This window comes from Cebus imitator, unplaced genomic scaffold (genome assembly GCF_001604975.1).
Source record: "Cebus imitator isolate Cc_AM_T3 unplaced genomic scaffold, Cebus_imitator-1.0 Scaffold18, whole genome shotgun sequence".
Classification (NCBI taxonomy): domain Eukaryota; kingdom Metazoa; phylum Chordata; class Mammalia; order Primates; family Cebidae; genus Cebus; species Cebus imitator.
This window is the reverse complement of record NW_016107333.1, coordinates 15,376,951-15,401,677: the sequence shown is the minus strand read 5'-3', so window position 1 is coordinate 15,401,677 and position 24,727 is coordinate 15,376,951. Positions and strand designations below refer to the sequence as shown.

The 24,727-nt window shown below is 39.0% G+C and overlaps 1 long non-coding RNA gene across 1 annotated transcript; it reads left to right on the top strand.

The window, feature by feature from the left end:
* The first annotated feature begins 15,172 nt into the window (after positions 1–15,172).
* On the top strand, positions 15,173–24,403 carry LOC119469056. The gene is made up of 3 exons (XR_005197878.1): positions 15,173–15,260; positions 16,070–16,197; positions 24,269–24,403. It is a non-coding gene; the product is annotated as an uncharacterized LOC119469056 (long non-coding RNA).
* The last annotated feature ends 324 nt before the right edge of the window (positions 24,404–24,727 follow it).

Genomic DNA, 24,727 nt, shown 5'->3' with positions numbered 1-24,727 from the left:
AATTTTCCTGGAAACTGAAAAAGAGCTCGGTGCCACAAGTGCCAATGCTAAAGGCTGTCACACTGACCCTCTGCCCATGCTGTCAGAGAGTAAGCACCTCATGAAGAAAAGCAGAGGGCCCACTGAGTTGCTTAATACTTAAGCCATCAGGGGACATCAAAGGTAAAAGAGCACACTGTAACACATGCCTCTGGGGCTTTGGGGGTTGTGGGTACTCTCCCACTAAACACTGCTGTAGGGCCTGCACAGAGTTTTGCTCCTGCTGGCATCCAGATGCACTCATTCTGGTCCCTACACCTGCTCATCTTCATGCTCCCCCTCTTGCGAGGGGTTGAGAGCTGCAGGATGAGTAAGTGAGGTACCCCTGTTGCGGGGCAGCAAAGAGGTCAGGGAAGATTTCCTATTTCAATATTTGGAGGATATTTTCTGGTAGCTTCCTAAAAGTAGGAGACTTAGAGGTAAATTTATTTTTCAAGATAGAGTCTCGCTCTGTCACGAGGCTGAAGTGTAGTGGTGTGATCTAAGCTCACTGCAGCCTCTACCTTCTGGGCTCAAGCGATTCCCCTGCCTCAGCCTCCTGAATAGCTGGGACTATAGGCGTCTACCACCATGCCCAGCTACTTGTATTTTTAGTATAGACAGGGTTTCACCATGTTGGCCAGGATGGTATCAATCTCCTGACCTTGAGATCCATCCGCCTTGGCCTCCTGAAGTGCTGGGATTACAGGCATGAGCCACCGTGCCTGGCTGAGATGCAATTTTTTGGAGAGAATTCATGCCTGAAAATATATTAATTTCTCCCTCACACTTAAAATAACATGAACATGTCTGTTAGTAGCCAAAAAGAAAAAAGAAGTCTGAGTACATGCTTTGGTGTTCCATTGACTTTGAGCAAGTAAACCTTAGGTAGCCTAATTGAAGTTAAAATATATGTGATACTGTTATGAAACATTACAAAATATTTAATGGAAGAGGTTTTCTGCCTACACATATAAAGGCTCCTATAAATCAATAGGAGAAAAAAATGAACAAAATGAACAAACCAAAAGAGAGAGAGAGAAAAGAAAAAACAGGAAAAGGACAGTTTTAACAGAAAATGATTTGCAAATTACTCAACACCTCTAATAAGCAAACAAATACAAATGAAGCCAAAAACAAGATGTTTCATTCCTATAATTAGTAGAATCTTTATAAAAAATGATAGAACATACTTGCAAGGTTATGTGGAAACAGGCATGTGCTTTCAGAAAGCAGTAGTAGAGTATCTGTTAATGTTTTTTTTTAAAGAGCAAGCACTTAAGAAACTTTTTCCTACAGAAATACTCCCACATTTTATACATATAAATTGCATACAAAAATATCCATTGCAGTATTGTTTATATGGAAATAGTAGAAAAAATTATCACCAGAAGAATGTTTTTAAAAATATGAGATTATTATAATGGACTACTAATATGCAGCAATTAAAAATTGAGAAGTAAAAATGGAGAAAAAAGAAATATTGTCAATATAAAAAGATATTTAAGATAATATAGGTAATCAAGTTGCAGAACAATTGTATAGTATTATCTCATTTAAAAATAATTATAAATTAGATTTTGTAGAAAAAGGCATTAAAAAGATTTATGCAGGTTTTGAGAGTAGTTATCCTTCTGGTATTAGTTCAACAATGTGTAAATTTTACATAACAACATTTGTGACCTGAAAAAGTATATAATGATAATAAAAACAACAAAAATGATTTCTAGATTTTTTTTTTTAATCACAGTTCCTAGTATTTCAATCACTCCAGAAAAGTTCTTTTCTTTTTTACTGTCTTATCTCAGGGTAAGTATGCATTCTCTTATTTGTTTTCTATGGAGTTAAGTACAGCTGGTTGTGTTCTCATTAGATATTTGAAGACAATTATATCATGTTTCTTCTTAAATACTTACTATCTCATTGATTCAAAGAAAGGTAACAAGATAATTTATAATAACTGTAAGAGTCAGCAATTTAACTTATTTTAGGCATCAAATTATCTCTTTACTCTCAAGTAACTCTCAAGGACTAGAATAAGCAAAACCTTAAGCTGTAGTCTAGCTTTCTCTATTAATTAATTTTGTTCTTTAGGCAACATTGGCCCAAATCTAGCTGTAAGGGAAGACGGGGCAGAAAAATCCCTTCCTCAAGGGAGAGCCCCTTTAACCCTTTGAGAGCTGGAATGATAACAAATACCTCAAAATGTATACTTCATAGATACTTTGAAAAAATTATCCATAGCAAGTGAAAGGAACTTATATTATAAACCATGCTTACTATATCTCTGTGTATAAGCATAGTGTTACAGAGCGAGTGTGTGCACTTCCTAAAGGTGTTGTCCTGGTCATTTCATTTTGGTGAAATTATCATATTTTTAGTATTTTTCCAGTAGACCAAGAAATCTGGTTGCATTGCCAATGTAGTCTTTTTCCCCATGGTAAAAATCTGGTTATACTTGTTCAGAAATAACTGCTGCTAGACTTCAAATTTAAACATTTATGAGGGCAGAAATGTAAAATGTGTCCTGTTGTGGAAGGAAACCCTCTCTCTTACTTGATTTTTCTCATGGGAAAAGAGAAGCCCTCCTCTCTCCTTGTTTTCTCATCTATCTGTACATATACAAATTTCATCAATATTTAAACCTAAATATTAAAAGAAACAAAATTCCAAACACAAAGCCTTTGAAGTGGGGTGTCTCTTTGTAGATCTGTGCTTGCCGGGCCTGTTGTCAGCACTATAACTTGACAAAACCACCAATTCTGACCAGAAAGCCATCAACTAAAATTCAACGTAGGACTCTGGGGGATAGTGTGAGACACACATGGGGGAGCAACTGGGAGGCCAACCATTCTTGAGAGAGTCTTGGTTCCAAATTGAGAAGAGTCATTTAGACTTCAAATGCCCCTTAGAGGTGAAGAGAATGAATTCTGGTGGACCCACAGGCAGTTTAGGACCAGTTTCTAGGTAAGAAGAGATCAGTAGACAAGGAGCTGAGCAGGCTATGTACGAAGTCTGCAATTGAATAGAAATGGGTAAGTTCCAAGGACACAGCAAGCTCACAATTGTGCAACTTTCTTCTAATGCTCTCCTCCCAGGGCCTACAGCTATGGGAATCTCTGCTGTCGATGTGGGCTACAGCAGGAAATGGAAGACACGTAGACTCTGCCTTTGTGGTGCTTCTGCACTAACAGGAAAGAAAAAATTCTAAGGCACTGTGATTAAAAAAAAAGAAAGTACAGGTGCTATGAAGACAAAACAGATAGACCTAGACTTGGCTTCAGAGTTAGAGAAAGTGTCTTAAGAAAAGTATTGTTGGCCGGGCGCAATGGCTCATGCTTGTAATCCCAGCACTTTGGGTGGCTGAGGTGGGTGGATTATGGGGTCAGGAGTTCGAGACCAGCCTGGCCAACATGGGGAAACCCCATCTCTACTAAAAATACAAAAATTAGCTGGGCATGGTGGCGTGCACCTGTAGTGAGCCGAGACTGCGCCACTGCACTCTAGCATGGTCAACAGAGAGAGACACAGTTTCAAAAAAAAGAAAAAAAGAGAAGAAAAAATAAAAGAAAGTATTGTTTAAACTGAGATTGTAAGCAGGATTAAGCATTAGTTAGTTCAGAAAAGAAGGGAGCAGAAACTCCCAGGGAGAGAATGTTCTGGCACTCCCCATATGGATAGGTAAAGTTGGTTCAAAGTCTCATGGAACTGTAAATACTCCATTGGTCTGGGTCACAGTATGCTTTTGTGTATCTTCCTGGACAAACAGTGTACCCAAAAGGGCAGTGTGTTATGTCTTAGTCACTATGATACTTCCAGCCCTTGGAACAGGGCCAGCATAATAAGGACCTTCAATAGATGTTTCCTAAGTGAATATATAAAATGTTTCTATTCATTGAGATGGCTATAGGAATGCTCAGTTTCTCCCTGGTACTAGAACTACATTTTGGTAAAGTGTCCATTAAGTAAATAGAGTCTCATCTTTGTTCTCATGATCTTTATTGCTAGGCATTCCAAAGGTGTGATTAATGATAAAGACACATTAGGCAGTATAATTTTCTATTCATTTTTCAACTTTTCATTATTGCAAATTAGACCTATAGTATGATATCTATGAACAAGATACATTATCATTTTGAAGTGCTATAGACATTTTGGAGAAACATTTTAAAAATAGAAATGTAAAACAATACAAAATCTATTAAAAATAGATTTTTATGTACTGATCATTATTTCAACATTTTCTTAATTTAATTTAGGCCTACTGAGTCATAGAGAGCAACTTTTTGACAGTGCTATGAATTAATGATAAAAGTCCAAAAGTCTTGAGGAAGTACACACACACACAATACTTACATATACACAGCCACATGCATACCTCCCAATATATATGTATGTATGTACATATATTTCTAGTACTTTGGCGTCTCAAAGTTTTATGGAAGTAAAAACTTTCAAAGAAATTCTCTCTCTGGCAGTAGAAACCTAATTACTTATATATTTATCAGAAAAAAAGAGATTACGTGTCTTAGTTGTCTTTTAACTATTTGACTATTTAACTATTTTACTATTTAACTATTTAACTATTTTAACTATTTAACTATTTCCTCTGAGCTGAAATAAATGACAACATATATGGTGTAAGTCACTGGTCCAAATATAAACCTTATGTTAGTCTTTATTTATTTGAGCATAATATTCTCGACAGCTTTTAAGAGAACTCCTCTCCCAAAATCCAATTTGAGTTTTCCTCCAACTTTCTCCCATTTTTACCTTAAACCAAAAATACATTTAAGCAGAATATAGCAAGATTTTGAATTGTCTCTTGGTTCCTTCCAAATGGCATGATTTTCAGAAATCATCTTTGCTTTTTTATTTTGAAATCCGCATCCCAAGAGCTTCTATTTTTAATTCTACAAGAGAGTGAGGGTTTTTAGTGTATAGAGATTACTCTGGAGGTTGAAATAAACCAGACATTAAACCAATTACTTACAGATTTGTGTAAATACTAGTTTATTTGCATAAGACTTTGTCTTGGTCTTTATTTTTGAGGGCTGAGCACTTTAGCACATAGTAGATGCTCAGTACATTTTTGTTAAATAAATAAATGCATGGACTGTGAATATAAAAATCCTTTAGAATCCCTGTGTTACTGGAATTTTATATAGTTCAATTATAATGTTATTTGAAATTCTCAGATAAGAGGTTCTATAAAGACATATAATCAATAATGGTAACAAGCCTTATTATTTGGAAGTGACAACATATCTGCTGTTCCTTTAATGACTCATATGCCACAGTACATAATGTTTCTGTTTGATAATGAAACATTGCATCTTCTAGACAGTACGCTAGACATGATGATTTAAATGGCTGAGTTTAAAAATAACTTCCAAGCAGCCTCACTAAATGAACATACTGTACAATGAGGGCTAAGTGAAATGTTTGGTTTTCAGATTGAAATTATTGGTAGCAAGCCGAACCTATTTTTATTGTGTGTAAGGCATTTATATGCTTGTAATTTCACTAAACTGCTTTAAAACAAAAGTTTTATTATAATAAAGTAATTAGGATAAATGGCTGTTCCTTATTTGTTTTCTTATTTTAAAGTATGTGATATTTAATTCTGCAGCCAGACTGGATAAAAACTGCCTGCTTTTGGTAAGCAAAAAATCAGATACAAGGGAAAACACCAAATACCATACTTAAATAATGTTTATTTACTTTAGTAGCACACAGCTATATATAAGTGTGTGTATATATGTGTGTGGGAACTGTGTTTAGGAAATGCAAATTTCCTTCCCCTTCCCCTTCTTTGTTGACAATGCAGTAGTGTCTTCTGAGTGTGTGTGTATGTGTATATATATACACATATATACATATGAGGGGGGGAGGGATCCAAGGGAAAACACCAAATGCATACATACATATACATCGATACATATATCGATGTGTGTGTGTATATATGTATATATGTACATATATATATGTACCCACATATAGACACACACACTTATATACAGTTGTGTGCTACTCGAGTGAATAAACATTATTTGAGTATAGTATCTGGGAGAAAATTTACAATTCCTAAACACCCTCTATGCTGATTTTATCTCATAAAAATCCTCAAAACAGTTTTATAAAGTGGGCGTTATTACTGCTGTTTGGAAGACGAAAAAGCTAAAGTTATGGGAGTTTAAGTGACCTGTCCTTCACATAGCTAGGAAGCAAAAGAGCCAGATTTCAACTCTGAAGACAGCTCAGTTTCTCCCCTCCAGTGTCCTGTCCACACCATCCAGCACTGAGCCAGATTCTTGCTCCATGCATACACAGCAGTTGCATAAAAAGAAATCCTGCTACAGCTAATGCTATGCCCAAAGAGACGAAAAAACTCCAGTTTCAACCCGACTTGCGATCTTTGTAGGACTCGTCATTGCTCGTGAAATATTGTGCAAGAAGATAGGATTAGGAACCCACCTTTTCCCAAGACAATTTGGCCTCCCATCTGTGGGAAGAATGAAACAATAGTGGCACAGATGAGTTCACTAGATTTCAGGACTGTCTTGTCCTCACCACTGGACAAACAGCATAATTTTCTTACCTCTGCACACAAGTATCATCATTATGTACACAGAGGACAGTTCATCGAGTACATTTTCTCAGGTGTTGATGTGATGGAAATGCTGCTGGGCAAACCAACCTGAGCTCTACTAACACGTAAATTAGAAAGACTGATCCAAATCAAATGCAAGATGGGCTTGTATTGCACACTGACTGGGAAAATACTCATTTTGTTCCATGCCTGTATTCCTAAGTTTCACTGTTGGGCGGGCACGGTGGCTCACGCCTGTAATCCCAGCGCTCTGGGAGGCCAAGGCGGGCGGATCACGAGGTCAACAGATCGACATCCTGGCCAACATGCTGAAACCCCTTCTCTACTAAAAGCACACTCACACACACACACACACACACACACACACACACACACACACACACACTTAGGCGGGCGTGGTGGTGCGGGCCTGTTGTCCCAGCTACTCCGGATGCTGAGGCAGGGGAATTGCTTGAAACCGGAAAACAGAAGTTGCAGTGAGCAGGGATGACGCCACCGCGCTCCAGTCTGGCGATAGCGCGCGACTCTGTCTCAAAAAAAAAAGTTTCACTGTCTACTGCAAATGCATCCAAATGCCAAAGGGTATGCAAAGACCCAACTTCTTCTTACATGAAAACAGCAAACTTGCATTGAGACAACACTTCATCATTTATAATATATGTCAGCTTACCTGTGTATAGTTTGAAATATAACAGCTCTGTCTGAAAGCTATGTAGTGAGTGTATTTGGGTCTCTTCCTTAACTAATCCATTCCTCTTATTCCACAGGATTTCAAGTGTGGAATTATTCTTTTTTTCTCATATTCCAAACAACTTCCAATGACTGTGAAAAAGGTTGAATCATTGGAATGGGATAGAAGTATACAAAAATAATTCCCTGCATCAAAGCTACATTACAAATATGTATTTCTTCAGATGGAAGGAAACTAGAAAACAGCCACAATCCAGGTACCTGTAGTCCCAGCTATTCAGGAGGCTGAGGCAGGAGAATCGCTTGAACCCAGGAGGCACAGGTTGCAGTGAGCCGAGATCGCACCACTGCATTCCAGCCTGCGTGACAGAGTAAGACCCTGTCAAAAACAAATCCATAATAAATGAGAACAGAAACTTTTTTTTTTACTCCATTAAGGTTTGTCATCAGTTTCTAAGTGAAGAAAAATTGGTAGTTTATTTATTGATGTATTTTAGAACCTCATGTGCATAGAATTTATCTTTTTTTTTTTTTTTTTTTAGACAGAGTCTCGCTCTGTCACCAGGCAAGACTGCAGTGGCATGATCTTGGCTCACTGCAACTTGATCGTTTTTATGAACATGTAATAATGTTCCAGTCTGTTTGTAATGTATATTCATGTCATTCTAAACAATTTCTTTTGTATTCATGAGTTTCTAAAATAAAGCCCCTCCTGATATTTTATCTTGGTACCGCTTGAAGAGCCTCTCAAAGGCATTTCAGTTGAACTTCGGGGATCCAGAGTGGGTGCCTACAAGTAGCTAAGCAGCCCCGCTTACAGAATGGCGCCATAACAGAGCTTAATCTTGTGGATGTGCAGCCTGCTGCTTCAAGGTATTGAGTCTTTCAAACTTTTTGTGAATCTGCTGTTGTGTAATATCATAAGAGCATGTAATCATAGAATTTTTTATCCTATTTTTTCCAGTATTTAAATAATCTAGCCTCTTGATCTGCTTCTGGGAGGCATAGGAATTATCTAACACATTTTAGAGAAGGGTGCTTAGGCAGACAGAAGTAAAATGACTTGCTTAGAGGCACAGTGAATTCTCTGGAAAATGAAAAACTGATATCAGATGTCCTTCCCCTCAGGGCTAATTCTCTATTGCACTCCCTTCCTGAGCAAATATACCCGAATCAAATCATCTCTCATCCTTGCCTTAACAACATCTACTTATGTAAGCCCTGCAAATTCAGAATCCTGACAAGAAAAAGGACAGAGCATTTATAGTTGTGACCCACACGGTTTAAATTAGCTGGGAGGCTGGCAAAACACAATGTCATGCTGAAGTTATTTCCAGAACAGCAGGCGTCTCTTCAAGCAAACCAGCTAAAAAGATGTCAAAATTGCCAACCTATGTTCTCCAACACAGTTCTTTCAAGATTGAGTGAATGGTGGAAAAATGTGATCTTTCCATATATTCAAATTAATTTGCCAGAAAGTATTTATTACTTACCATGAGTCAGACTTCAAAAGAGAGACCTCCCCAGTAGCATGGAATCTGGAGTTGAATCCTATGGGTTTGAAACCTAGCTCCACCACTTCCTGGCTGGATAGGCTTAGGCAAGATACCTAATCTCCATGTGTCTCCGTTTTCTCAGCAGTAAAATGTTGCTGATAATAGTACCTGCCTTATAGAGTTGCAATGAGAATTAAATGAGTTAGTTCACTTGAAGCAGTCAATGAGGTACATGTACTCCTAAGTATTAGGGACTATTTTCACATCCCCAGGACCTGGTCCAAAGTCTGGCACATTGTCAATGTAAGCTGCACCCTTGAACACTCAAGAAGGATTTATTCTAGTTGAAAGACATGATATACATATAAGACAAGAATAACAAAATAGTATGAAAAACATATACACAAGGGTGTATTTATTGTACAAGAGTAGGTCAGATGAGAGAGCTCTCACTGATGGCAAAGTAGATATAGAAGGTCCCATGTGAGTAACAGTCACTCTTGGATTAGCCAAGGTATCTGTACAGAGGATGATTTACTCAACAAATGTTTATGGAGCACCTACAACATGCTAGACACTTAAAGGTGGACTCTTTTGACATGTAAACCAAAAACTATCTAAGATAGGTCTCATTTAATTTAGAAGTTTGTTTTGCCAAGTTTAAGGACATGCCTGGAAGAAATTAACACAGAATCACAGAAATATTCCAGGGTCTGTTTCTTCAAAGATGATTTTGAGGGCTTCAATATTTAAAAGGGAAAAATGGGCTGGAGGGAAAGAAGGAGGGTATAGTGATCCACATGTTGCAAGAGAAAAGGAGGGAGTAGGGGAATAGTTAATTATGTGTTCATCTCATGCTCAGTAAACCAGCACTTAATGTAAGATAAGGGGAACACAAGAATACTACTTGTGGGAGGTATTTGACCTTTTATTTGTAGCTGTCTGCTAAAGGACAAAAGGCATGGCAGCTTCTTGCCTGACTCCGTTTTCAGCTTAATTTTTCCTTTTGGCATACTGAATTGGAGTTCTGAGTTTCTATTTTCCTTTCACAGACATCAGGATGTGGCTAAAGGTTTCAATGAAAGACATGAAGATGAAATAGCCATGAGGTCTCAATTTTAAACTGCAGAAGAGAAACCCTGGTTGACCCTCCTGAACCTCTTCCCTTATGTTTGAATTTGGAGAAAAATCTGCAAGAATCTCCCCAGGGAGGGAGATTAGAGGAGAGAGGGCAGGGATGTGCATGAGGGTATTAGATATTTATTAATATATTGCTTAAATTATTTTAAACAATTTAAAAGTTAATTTAAAATTAGCCTAAAAATACATGACGATGAGTTTTACAGATTTTTGTATGCCTAATTTCTAGGATGATGATGAGAATAGCAGACACTCAATATATTTTTGTCAAGTAAATGAATAAATGAGTGAAATAATCTTAAATTAGAAAAATATCATCACAAAATATTGTTTCATAAAACATCAGGCAAGCCATGGTCTCAAAGAAAACAAAGCTTCCCTTGAATGAGGAGTAGCCAGAAAAGCTCACTAGTGTGAGAACCTCTGTCTAATATTCTACAAGGTGCTACAGGAAGAAGCAGCCATTGTTCCTCTTTTTTAAGAGGTCAGAAAAGGCAGCCTGGGAGGCAGAATGGCTAGTGAATAGAAAGGGGATGTCAAAGAAAGTTATTCCAACCTTTAAAAAAAAAAGGTAAGAAAGATTTTGTTTAGGACTATTGTAATAGGGGTGAAAACTATTGCAATAAGAAAAGGGATTGAACTCAACTCCAAATACAGCAAAGACACCCAAGGATTGATAGCCAGAGTGAGGGGGTCAATAGGTGGAAAATTACCAAGACAAGATATCAAGGATAGGGGATGGAGTTTTGCTAAACTGACCTATGAGGATGCTTGCTAAAGGTGGGCCAAGAACTTAGGTATCAAGAGGAGTGGGTGAGGAATTTGATATCAAAGGTGAGAGATTATAGCTAACATGACTTGGCAGGATTGTTGCTAAAGGTCGAGGCCTAGTCAAAAAAAGGACTCAGAGGAATCTGGCTAAACTTGGCCAGAGAGTCTTTATTTGGGAACATCTCCCTGGAATATGTTTGGAAGTCTAGCTTTGCAAAAATAGTTTCTACACTAATCAAGCTTTATGTTATCTTTTGTAGTCCTCTTTTGAGTAACTCCTTTTAAGACCCCATACTTCTGACTAAAACATAAGGCCAGTATGTTAGACTGCTTTTGGGGGTTTCTTGCAATCTCATATTCCTCTCTGAGTAATAACGTTACGTTCAACATCTTTTGGCCTCTGTAGCTATTTCTCTGTTCTGCCTCCCTCTGTAGCATCATCCAGAATATGTCAGAGGTCTTCGTATTAGTGAAATTTTGTGCCTGTTCCTTATTTAAGTCTATTTTTATTTTCCTTGAGATCATTGCTTTCTCGATATTTTGAGTGAAGAGATTTTGCAGGGATATCTCTGTAATTTATTTAAAGATTGTTTGATTCATTAATTCATTTGACATAAATATATTGCATACTCACTTTGTGCTCAGCATCATGCTAGCGTTTGGACATATAAGAATCCCTCCTGGCCAGAGCTCATTGATACTAAAAACACTTCCAAATTTAAGCAGAGAAAACTGAATTAACTCCATAGGAATATGGGAAGATTAAAATATTGTTGGACCATGGGCAAGTGAGAAAGATAGTTTGCAAAAAGAACATCTTGACTCTTTATGTTCCCAGAGCCAGCCAGTATAAAGGATAGTTGAACTTCCTACAGATGGGTCCTAGGAGCCCTTCTGTGTTTTCAATTAGGAAGGTTTCTGTGCTTTGCAATGAAACGTGCTTAAACAAGCCCTTTCAGTGGCACCATAATGTAAGAAGTTATCTATATTTTTTCTTCTCTAGGAGGATCTCAGTTACTTAAAAAGGAACAAAAGTAATGGCTTGAAGATAACCCACAAACATAAGGTATAAATCACTGTATTGCACCCTCTCCCTACTTCCACTTTCATTTGTGCACCCAAATCCTAAGAACCTGTCCAAGAAGAAAAAGAATTGCTAGAAATAGATTAGTAGCAGCGTCCAAAATCATGAAACTCACAGCCAAGGATCCCAGGGGTGTTAGAGACTGTCTCACTTTCTTTACATCCAAACCCGAATGAGTACCTGACTTCTGATAGTCCAAGAAAAACAGATCTGAAATGAGACAAGTTCAGATTACTTCACACAATCACCCACAACCCCAGGACCTGACTTCTGCAGGTTTGCGCTGAAGACTATGCAGCAAAGCTCCCTCACTTCTCTTTTCCTTAGGAGGTGTTACTCCACAGGCCAAATTTAACATTTACCATATGCCAAAATCTTAAGGATTCTTGATGTGTATTCTATCTGTATGTGCAAAAATGTTTTTCCCTTAGGGATTGGGCATGGGAGAGGCGGGGAAGATTCACCAATTTTAAAGGTATGTTGCACTCACAATAGCCCTGATTTTTGACTTTTACCTAGTGGGGAAAATAAGTTTAGTGTCTTAAAATGGGACTTCACAATGGTAGTTCACTGTAAAAATCATGTCTGATGATTATCAAATGTATGATTTACTGCACTAAAAGCCCTCTGAATTGGGTCCATTTCTGAATAAAGATTGCAACTACTCTCCCAAACACCTTCTCTCTGCTGGAGATTCAGTCCTGAGTACATTTTCTTGTCTTTTTAGATTCCTATCACATTTGCTTCTCAAATGCATCTTTTTCATGAAAGCCCTGGTAATAAAGGGTAGGTAGCAAATATAACCACAGGTTTCAGTCATGAAAATGCAAGTAGGGGAAGAGGTTTTTACAAGGACAACTTCACTCAGCATCCTTTCTCCATGAAGGCTCTTTCCTACTGGGATATTAATGAGAAGGTAGCACCAGATATGAAAGGAAAAGATGGTGTAGAATGAGCATAAGTGGGGAAGGGGAATGATACTGGCGGCATTCAAATTTCTTAGCAATAGGCATTTCCTGTTAGCAAAGCTGCCCTATGTCAATCTGTTGTTTCATCAGGTTTCTTGGCATTGTTTGCCTGAGGACAAGTAGGGTGTAGCTGGTTGGACTGGGACCAGGAAGAGAGGCCCTAAAACAAGAAACCAGACATTCCTAACAGTGAGCTTGCGCATAGAAGGAGTAGTCCTTCTCAGAAAGAAGTGGAAGCATCAAGATATGATGATGGCTAATCTGGGAGCACAACATCTGTGTTTATAAGAACCTAACTTGAGATTGTCACAGTCCAGTTATATCTGGGTTGTTAAATCTCAGTCCCAATACAGACCCTGAAAGGTGGTGTAGGTTATCAACAAACAGTAACACTAAAAGAATTTCCATGTTGATCAATTTATAACAAGGAAAATACTTATGCTATTTGCATAAGAGAGTGTTGCCCTTTGTTGAAATTGTAATGCATGCCGGTGAGGATGGAATCAACTAGGATGTTAAAGCCAGTCACCAATTCTGATTTGGACTAGTGTCAAGAAATAAATTCCAGGGGCAGCCACAGTTAGAAGTGTAAAGTCAGCTACAAATGAGGAAGTGATCACATCTCTGGAGTCTTGGTGACCTGCCATCCCTTGAAGAGATCTAATCTGCTTCTGAACCAGGACAAGATCTATTTTTTTTTTTCCACAAAGCCAGACAAGTGCCTGCCATCAAGAAAGTTTCAGGTAATAATGTGAGATTTCTAGTCATTAGTCATCAGTTCAAGGAGCAGGACACCCTCGCTCTCAGGAAGACACAAATGTGAAAGGACAATGATATATAATCAGTCATTAGAGCAGGACTCAAAGTCCAAACTAAAGGCATGTTGAGAAAGACACAACGAGGCCCAAAGAGAAGTACTAGACTTACTCGAATCCCTCAGCCCCGAGCCTGAATTGATTCCAAGGGCAAGGATGTCTCCATTTGTGAGCAAAAAGAGCAAGAGAAAAGAAACCAAGAAGGGCTTGACATCCTGAGCAATTCCCAGATGCTGCTTTGCCAGAAAGTAGGATGCCAAATATTTCAAGAAAGCCTTTCTGGACTTAAAAAGGGAAAATGAGAGCCAGTCTTGTCGTGTCATTTGACTTTTAAATCATCTCCTGGAGGAAGGTTATCTGGGAGATATTCAGCATGAGATGATTCTTTATAAGGCTAAATTAAAGCAAGGATTTTCCCTAGCCAATAACCTTAGAAATACATGAGCTAGAATATTTCAAGCCCAAAATATAATATGCCAAAAGCACTGAAATCATGATGCAATACTGGAAATGATGAGAGAAACTTGGGTCTCAAATAATTTTTGGAAGTGAGTGCAGATAAATGCAAGCTGTAACAAATAACTTCCTGTTGGGTGATTTATGTTAAAGTACATCTGAAAATCAAAACTTGAGGACTCAGATTCTAAGAAACAACCAACTACTCAAAAGGCTAAAGATCTTTTTCCTCATGGTCACATGGCAATAACTACACACAATTTTAATGCCATCATTCCTGAATTGTTTTTCTCCCATATAGAGGAATAAACCTTAGGAGAGGAGAGGTTTTGAATTTAAATGAAATTCTGAGCTGTAAAAGAACCTCCGTTTTTAGAGGAGAGAAATTATGTGACTTATCTAAAGCTGAACACTTAGTCTTATAATTTTCTATTACCCCAAACTAGAGTCTTAAAGTCCAAACCATGTCATAAAGTCTCTTGTTTCTAAAGGGGTATTTGTCTTTCTTCCCTTAGAGTTTCCTTAGAGACTCATGTAGACTGGCCTAATAGATAGTTTTAGAAGATGTTAACTCATCCTTTATACACTGGGGGGAGGTGGGCACTGAAGCCTGGCCCCACTCACCTACTGTGTGCGTTGCAACCAGAGGCTCTGCTTTGCACTCTCTGTACTGGGTGTCCAGGGATCCCCTGGGGTCCATAAGAGTTCCAGTTCTCAACCTGGTATGAGGAAGTGATACAGCATTCGAAGGCTCTGGATTATTCTCTATGGAATTAACAGAAACCCTGCCTTTGGAGAGTCACTCCCATAGTTTCAAGAAAAAAAGAGAAACTCAGGAGGAAAACAAGTGCTATGTTGCTTACCATAAAAATCAAACCTTTTCTAGTATTTGCTTCATGTTCAAATACCTCCAATCCTTTTGGGACCCTGATGACCTCCATGTTTGAGTCAGCTTTGACTGTTCTAAGATTTAACATAATTAAGAATGAAAAGTAACTTAACTGTCCAAGATGAGCACGGCAAGATTGCCATGAGTGCTTCTTGCCAAAGAAGGCAGGCTGGTTGTGATTACACCACCTCCTCCTCATTGTCCTATTCTTATCATGTGCTGCAGTCAGCGTCTTTGACCTATATTTGATTCCCTCTTGCAATATGTGCTTTTGATCATGAAACTGCTGGGAAAAGGCTCCTTCTAAACCACAAAACAAGGTAAGCTGTTTCTTATTTGTTTGAATATATAGGATGCTGGTGACAGCCAATTTTCTTCCTCTGCATCTAAGAAATCGAAAGGTCAGGTGCTAGGAGGGATTATGGAGAGTTTATGAGGCAAACAGCCTGCCCCACCACAGGCCTTATCAGGAACAAGCCCAGCTTTCTTTCGTAAGCCTCTGGTGGGCGGCTTGTGCTCATGGCTGGCAGTCTGGGGTGCACATTGCAGTTTATCATCAAGCAGCATCTTCGAAATGCCAAACTTTATTTATTGATCTTAAATTCTATGTTATCTCCAACGAGCCACAGGAAAAGTAATACATTTTGTATGGATTAATCCTTGTAATTCTACACAACGTACACCCAGAGATAACTCAAACTCACTTTGTCATCTCATTACCTAAACAGACTTGTCTTTCTTTAAGTCATCAACAGAGGTCATCTCCCAAATGCCCTTGTGGAATATTCATTAGTCAAATAACTAATTTGAAATGGACCTTCAAAGCATTATTCATTTCCCCATCATTCTCCTAATATCAGTTTAAATGCTTTGTGGGTATAATGATTAGGCTGATGTTTAATTAATTGTGAAATTGTGAATTAAAGCTAAGTTAAAAGATAAATCTTTTTTTTAGTGCATGAGGGAGGAAGAAAGCAAGCCAGAAAGAACCAGTGAGCTTGATTGGTGGTTTTAGATGGGGATTCTTAGCAAATGTTCCTTTATTCACAGCAACATGACAGCGTTGGATTTTAAGGTTAACCTTTGTGAAGTAAATCTTGTTTGTCCATTCTTTCTTATTGGATTTCAGATTCATCACCACATCAGTGAGAAGATGCTATGAATCATTGAGCAAATATGCAGATGTAGATATAACCTGCTATTCTCAACAAGTTTTATTGTGAACAAAGTAAAACAAAACAATTACCTCAGACTCTGGTATGGAAATCACAGCCATAATTTTGTTTACTGTGTGTGATGATGAGAGCTGTATATTTTTGACCCTAGAAGGAAATGTTTGATTCCCTACTGAGGCCTTCTCTGATTCATGTCTTTAAGCCCTGTCTCTAACCTCAAATTCATTATCAGGTACATCACAATGTCATTCCATCACTTTGAGAGGCTAAGGCAGGAGAATTGCTTGAGCCCAGGAATTAAAGACCAGCCCTCAGCAACATAGTGAGATTTTGTCTCCACAAAAAATAAATTTAAAAAAATTATCCAGGTGCAGTGGTATGCCCATAGTCTCAGCTACTTGGGAGGCCGAGGTGGGAGGATAGCTTAGCCCAGGAGATAGAGGCTGCAGTGAGCTGTGATTGCACTACTGCACTCCAGCCTGAGAAACAGAGAGAGACCCTGACAAAAAAAACAAACAAACAAAAACAGTGTCCGCCTACACTGTTTCCATTTTTAAACGTGTCCATTACCCCATTAACTATTAACTCTTTGAATGCATGATCCAAGTGTTATACATCCTCATTTATGCAGCACAGAGTTTAATGCTTATGTTCTCCAACCAAACAGATCCTAGAATTTTGTTTGCTCTTCCCTTTTCCTGAAGCACTCTAATTAAATAATAAACTATTGGAGAAAAGAAACTTTTTTTTCCACTGTGGTTGCTAAGCAACCAGACACTACTACATAAAGAAAAACTGATTGAGAATAAAGCCAACAAAAAAAGGCAGGTCTCAGAGATAAAGAAACAGATTCTTGATTTGAACAGCTGGATTGTGCTCTTCCTGAAGCTAACAAACCCATGGACACTTCAGTTTCATGATCTAATACATGCCCCTTGTTTATTTAGGATGGTTTATATTTAGTTTACTTTGTTTTCAGCCAAATACTTGAGGAGCACAGCCATTTGCTAGTCACCCATATGTTTGTTTTGTTGTCATTCACCTGCTTAGAGGACTATCTGGTTCCTTCTGTGATCTGTCAATGTGGCTACATTTGCCCCCTCCAAAGGCACATCACTTCTCCTCAACTCATTTTTTTTAAATCTCTGTTTGTCTGGTGTCCAGGGCTCATCTTCCTCAGCATGGCTGATTTCATGGATAATCTGATGCCCACAACCATCTATGGCTGATAGAACCTGTCCTGAAGTGCTTGCTGTACCCAGTCTAGTCTGGTGCCTGCTAAGCCATGGTTCTGACATCATAATCTCTCAGATGCAGAAAAATATATCACATTGGTTATGCACAGAAATTTTTGTGCACTCTACATGAATCTGAATGTTAGCTCCACTACTTACTAGCAATATAACCTCATGCAAATCATTTAGCTGTGACTCAGTTTCCTCATCTGCAAATCCAGAATAATAACATTGCCTAATTCACATGGTTGTAAATGAGATAATGTAGGCAAAGTAGTTAGAATAGGCTCTGGCAAGTAGTCTGAAATGCACATGGCTGTTATAATTTTCATTGTGGTAGAACCAGCCCTCCAATTCTTCATACCAGAAGAATGAAAAGATTTTATACCATCTCATGTGTTTTATAAACCTCAGCTGAAAGCAGGACTTTGCCTTCTTTTTCTTGACCAATCTTCCTCCCTGAATAGATAATGAGCAACTTTTAGTAGGGTAAGAGCTATGCTTTGACTTTCTGTAGCTTCAGCCCAGTGATGGTCATAAGAATAGACACTAAAAATATGCTTAAATTGTTTATTAATATCAAATAATCAATAATAATTATTAATATCAATAAACATAAACTCTGTTAATGGTGAATCAGAGTGGCTAGTAATTGGTCCTTTTTTCTCCCTTTTCCAATGAGTTTAGGTTCCAGGGAACACACCCACTCTTTCTAGACCAACTTATGCCCTAAATATTTTTCTGCTTTTCTTCCCTGGGGAATTGACTGGCCTTGGGAAAGAAACATAAATGATGTATTTATTTTTCTCCCTTAAGATATGAAGGCTGAAGTCAGCCCTCATCAGCCAGATGGACTGTTTCATCTCTTCTGAAATAGAAGCCTCCAACCTACTCAGCTCTTTTGAGGCCAAAAAGATACCCAAGGGCTCTCAGGAAACCAACAATCTCCTTAACACCAGTCTAAAACAAGTTTTCTAAAAGAATTTTCCTTTTGAGTTCATTTTTGTTACCTCTTCATCCCATAGTCCTAAGACAGGAATAATTTGCATATAACAGTCACTATTAAATTTTTTTATTTTTAATGGATTGATGAATGACGGGGCCAGCCCATTAATGACTGAACCAATCAATGAATGAGAAATATGTAGGAGATATTTACTGTCTTCTCTGTTCTAAGGCATGGAGGGTGAGGGCATTGATCTACTAGTTTACCCTCATATATTTTCTTTACTAGAGTTTCAACACTTCTCCCTTTCATTTTGCTGCAATTGACCAAAACCTAAATAGTATGGGGGAGGTGGAGAAAGTAGATCCCATAGTATCACTCACATAAACTCAGGTCTCCATAGGGACGTGATGAATGGCCAATAGCCTTTCTTGAATATTTCCTTGCTTCCTCCTTAGGCAAAGAGAATTTGCCCTTCTAAGTCCAAGGAAACAATTGTTTTATGTCTTACTGTTTTTTTAAGTAAGGCTTCTCTGTGACCTCCCTGCCTCTACTTATTCTAACAAGAATGAGGGGAGAGGAGGTCACACATGCTTGGAATGTGAAGGATGATGTGCAGCTCAGATGTCACCAACCATAACGTTTGGCCTAAGCATGCTCATTGCTAAACATGGCTGTGTAGATAAACAAATAAAAATCAAATTCACAGGTCAACCATTCTGAACAATACCTGGCTAATTTTCCTGTTTGAAAAATTGTCATAAAGCTTTTCAAGTGGCTCAGAAGGTATTACTAGGTCAGCTTCTTTGACTAACAAGTGGGTCTTGCATTTTCGAACATGTGGGATAATGGCGATAAGGTCCCTAGGCCACAGGTGCTAAGCAGTTGCCACATGCATGCGACACTTCAGAGTGGCACGACCCTTAGCAACCCATAATGCAATTAACAAACTTCATCTCATCCTCAGCAAAACATTTCTTAAAACTTACCAAATCTAGTAAAAGTCCATTCAGAATCAAAGCCACTTTTCTCTTAAGAAAATAATTGTTTAGGAAAGTTTCTTTGATTTCTTACTGTGGTTACTCACCTTGGGGGCTATCTAATGAGACATAGCAGTTGGTCAAATTAGGGATCCCAGACCTTTGGATGTCATGAGTCAGTAAATATTTTCTCCATTTGAAAGTATAGAAAGCCAATATTGAGTCATCATCATTTTCGTTTGCCAAATATAGGCCACAAAACTAGAGGAAAAAAGATTAAATTACCTTCTACTGTGACCATGATTAAATAAAAGAATAGCTTAACGAATACCAAAAAGGCAGAAAGGATATAATTAGGAACAAAATACATCTCTTTACCTTGAATTAATTTGGTGCTTTAAAAAGCTTTATGTTATTTTAATTTTTCTAATGCTGCTGAAGACGGATGCAAACATGACCTCCACACAGGACTACCTCTGAAAACCTGTATTAGTCAGGGTTCTCTAAAGTACAGAAATAATAGGATAGATGTATATATGAAAGGAAGTTTATTACTAAGGAACAGGGAAGCCAATCCCAGTCACAAAACTTCAAAAGTAGAGAGGCCAACAGAGAGTAGCCTTCAGTCTGTGGCCAAAGGCCTGAGAGCCCCTGGCAAATCACTGGTGTAAGTCTAAGAGTTCAAAAGAGGAAGAACTTGGAGTCAGAGATTCAAGGTCAGGAAGCATCCAGCACAGGAGAAAGATAAGGCAGGAACATGCAGTAAGTCAAGTTTTTCCATGTTCTTCTGCCTGGTTTATTCTGGCTGCAGTAACAGCTGATTAGATGGTGCCCACCCAGATTGAGAGTGGGTCTGCTTCTCCCAGTCCACTGACTCGAATTTTAATCTTTAGCAACACCTTCACAGAGACACCCAGAAATAATACTTTGCATCCTTCAATCAAGTTGATACTCAGTATTAACCATCACAAAACAATTGTCTAACTTTTAGCTGTCGGAGTAAAATGCTTACGTAAACTAAGGCAGGGATAGCTGTAGAGATAAATACGAAAAGTGTTTTGAAGATCCATTCATGTCCCTGGCATTGCTCCTCTTCCTGTCTGGTTTGTCCAGCTCTCTGGGTGCCTCCTGCTCCCTATATGCAGGTCAGGTGGCACCTGTCCTCCATCAGAATGCCTTTCACTGACTATCGGGCACAGGGACCCTCAATCACCTTCTCCATGTGCTTCTGACTCCTTACCTACAAAAAGAAATGGAAGTCAATAGAATAACGTCCCTCTAGAATCTATTTGGTCTGAGGCATCATAATTCCAAATGCTTTGCTATACATACATCCCCCAGAAGGTTTCTGCAGTGATTGTTCCAAGATCCTATCATTGATGCTTCTGCAGTATGCTTTATGTTCTGATATCAGATAGCTTTTTTCTTAAGAATTCAACCAATGTAATTTTGATGGGACTGAACTCCACAGCCCAGCCTCCACCACAGCTTTGACACTTGATCCATGAGGAGCTGACAGTTGTGGGATTTTTGTGCTATAGACCAGGGGTCCCCAGCCCCTGGGCCACAGAATGATACAAGTATGTGGACTTTTAGGGACCAGCCACACAACAGGAGGTAAGTGGCAGAGCGGTGAGCAAAGCTTCAACTGTATTTACACTCCCCATTGCTTGCATTACCGCTGGAGCTCCACCTCCTGTCAGATCAGTGATAGCCTTAGATTCTCATAGGAGCGTGAGCCCTCTTGTGAACTGTGCATGTGAGGGATCCAGATTTTGCACTCCTTACGATAATCTAATGCCTGTCACTGTATCCATCACCCTCAGATGGGACCATCTAGTTGCAGGAAAATAAGCTTAGGGCTCCCACTGATTCTACATTATGGTGAATTGTATAATTATTCCATTATACATTACAATGCAGTAATAGAAATAAAGTGCACAATAATTTTAATGTACTTGAATCATTCCCAAAAACATCCTCCCCTCTCCCCAGTCCATGGAAAAATTATCTTCCATGAAACCGATCCCTGGTGCCAAAAAGATTGGGTACCACTGCTGTAGACAGTAGAATGGTTTTGTTGAGTGTAGTGGGTTAAAGAGTATCCTGAAAACTGAAGTACGTTTGGAACCTCAGAATTCGGCCTTGTTTGGAATAAAGTCCGCAGAGGTCATTAAGTTGAGGATCTCAAGAAAGATCATCCTAGACTTAGGGTGGGCCCTAAATCCAGTGACTGGTATCCTCAAAACATAAAAGAGAGGGAAATTTTAGATCTCCTGAGAGACACATAAGAGAAACACAAAAAAGGTAATGTGAAGGTGGAGAGAGGGATTAGAGGGATGCATTTAAAAACAAATGAATGCCAGGGACTTGTTGCAAACACTAAAAGCCAGGAGTGAGGCATGCAATGGATTCCTTCTCGGAGCCCCCAGAAGGAACCAACAGCCATCGCCTCGTCTTCAGCGTCTGACTTCTGGCCTCCTGAATGGTGAGAAAATACATTTCTGTTGTTTGAAGCTGTTATACTCTGCTCTTGGTGATCTGTTATAGTGGCCCTAAGAAACTAATACACTGGGTTTATTGAGAGCCATTGTAAACCAAAAAGTATCTGAGACAAGTCTCAATAAATTTAGAAAGTTTATTTTGTCATGCTTAAGGACACTCCTGTGACACCACCTCAGGAGGTCCTGACGACATGTGCCCAAAGTGGTAGGGGCACTGCTTGGTTTTATACATTTCAGGGAGACATGAGACATCAATCAAAGGTACATTGGTTCAGTCTGGAAAGGTGGGACAACTTGATATGGAGAGGGGGGTGTTCCACGTCATGGGTGGATAAGAAACTAACAGTTGCATGCTTTTGAGTTTCTGATTAGCATTTTGCTGAGTACACAATCTAGGGGAATAGTCACTTACACCTTAGTCTGGCTTACTGAAACAATAAGGTCAAGCAGGTACTCAGATATGCATTTGTCTCATATCAGCAAAGGGATGACTTTGAGTTCTATCTGTCCTTTTCCACAGGGAATTTCCTTGTGAGCAAATTGTAAGTGAAGGAGGTAGGTGGCTTATTTATCTTTGTTCTATCTTATTTAGGAATAGAATGGGTGGCAGGTTTTCCCTGCAGTTCCCAGCTTGATTTTTCCCTTTGGCTTAGTGATTTTTCCCTTTGGTTTAGTGATTTTTGGGTCCCAAGATTTATTTTCCTTTCACATCGTTTTGTCCACCAGGGAGAATCTGTCCTAGGAATGGAGGGAGAAAGAGCAAGCTTGAATCATAACACTGGGTCCCTGGATCCAGCTAGGCTTCAAGTCAGTTGTGCCTCTTTGTGTGAACCAATAACTGCCCTCTTTGTTTAAGCTCATTTGAGTTAAGTTTCTCTTGTGGATAGCTGAAAGACTTCTGATAAAAACACACAGAGGCTCAGCACTGAGAAAATCTTACTCATCTTTCAAGGCCCAGTTGTAGTGGTATTTTCTCCACAAAGCCTCCCTAGGGCTCCCCAGCCTGAAAGGCTTGTTTCTCCCTCTGGGTTCCTATTGCTCTGCTCTCCTCCCACACACCACACTCTTAAACTCATCTTATTCCTGCTACGAGAACTTTTAGCCTTTTGGAAGCAAGAACACTGTCCTTATCTCATTTTCTTTAGTGCACAAGGTTTATTCCATTTTCATAGCAGGTTCTCAATGCATATTTGACCAGATAAATGAAATAAAAATGAAGGAATAAAGACTGGGGTTTCAGTGCTTATGGAAGGGAATAGAAAATATAGTTTCGTGTTAAGGGCTCTCCTGGTATTCCTAATCATACCAAACACACAAATCCTACATCTACTTCCTCATAAATCATCCTACTAGGGAAATCAGCCAAAGACCAGGACTGCTATAAACAGGCATTGGGTTGTTTACTTTACCAGCATAATAACTACCAGGCTTTTATAAAGGGCAGTTGTTACTTCAAATCTGAAGTATCTATCATATCACTCTCTTCCTGATTGAAACCCTTCAACGCCTTCTCTATGCTCTTAGGAAGAACTCCAAAGTTGTGTTTATGGCTTACAATGTCCTTTGAAACGTGGCTTCTCCTCATCTCTCTTATCTCATCTCTTACAATCCCCCACCTGGAATCTATGCTTTGGCTTCTTGCAGCTCCCTCATCATGCCAAGAGCTTTACCTGCTCTCTCTTCTCTTTCTTGGTGGCCCCCTTCCTCTGTCTTTCCTTCCTCTGGGTCGTTGTTTTTCTTCTAGAATGATTATTCCTTCCCCAGATCTTTTTGCCTAGCTTATTCCTATGCAAGCACGAGGCCTTTGCCTGGGCATCATTTTCTCCAGGGACCTTCCCTCATCCACAGGGTCTCCCCCGTCAGGTGCTCTCTGCACCTCTCTAGCATAGCTTTTACTTCTTTGCGATTACCCTTTTACATGACAATCTTCCTCATTATACAATTTGAACCAGGTCTATTCCTCATTTCTATCACACATCATAGAGTAGAGATGCTCAATGTCTATTGGTTAAATGGCCCAATGATTATATAAATGATGGAAAAACTTCATAGTAATTCTCATAGTCTAACTTGGTCTTAGTTGTGTCCTCCTTTGTTGGTTTCTTCACTCTGTAGAGGGGTGACCAGGCCTTCCTATCAGAGGCAGAGGACAAGAGAGGGATGTAAGGGCCATGGGATCTTTAGAGAAAGCAGGGGGATCATTTCTAACGTATAATCCCCGTTCTCTTAACTGTCCATGAAAACAATAATGGGGCTCACCAAGATATGTTTAATATTTTAAGGGCCTTGTAGAAATCATATAAAGCCCATGACAAGACTGTATAGGCTAATATAATAAGAAGGGGCAGAAGGTGTAATCTGTGTATGACAGACAATAGTGTGTTCTATGTCTGCTTCTTTCCCTAAAGAAACTATTGGGGGGGATGCACTTCTGCTTAGAGGCAGATATGGCCAAGCAAACAAAAGATCCTGTGTCTCTCTCTGACAGAAGTATTTAATTGCTGGCATCATGCTTCCCAGTCCGTTGTTCTTCTTCTGAGCAAATTTAGAAGCCCAAGCCACCACGGAGATATCATATGGACCTCCCAGACTGTGTGAGCAAGAAGTAAACCTTGGTTGGGATAAGCCACGAAGGTAAGTTTAATATTGTTAGTTACACTAGAAAAACCGGTTTATTTTGACTGAAGTACTATTTTATACTTCTTTGAACCTCCAAGAGGTTGCTTGGTACTTGGCACAGAGGAGATATCAAGAATTTGTTGAATAAATAAACGCATGGGTGAATGAATAGAAAATAATTAACTGTGAAGCCATGTAATTGCAGCCCATTGCAAGTCAGAAAACAGACTTTGAGGATTAAAAATATAATAAGTGAAATAGATGCCTCCAGACATTGCATTACAAAGTCTTCTTATTTCTTGCAGCAGGAGGAAGTAACTTTGCCAAC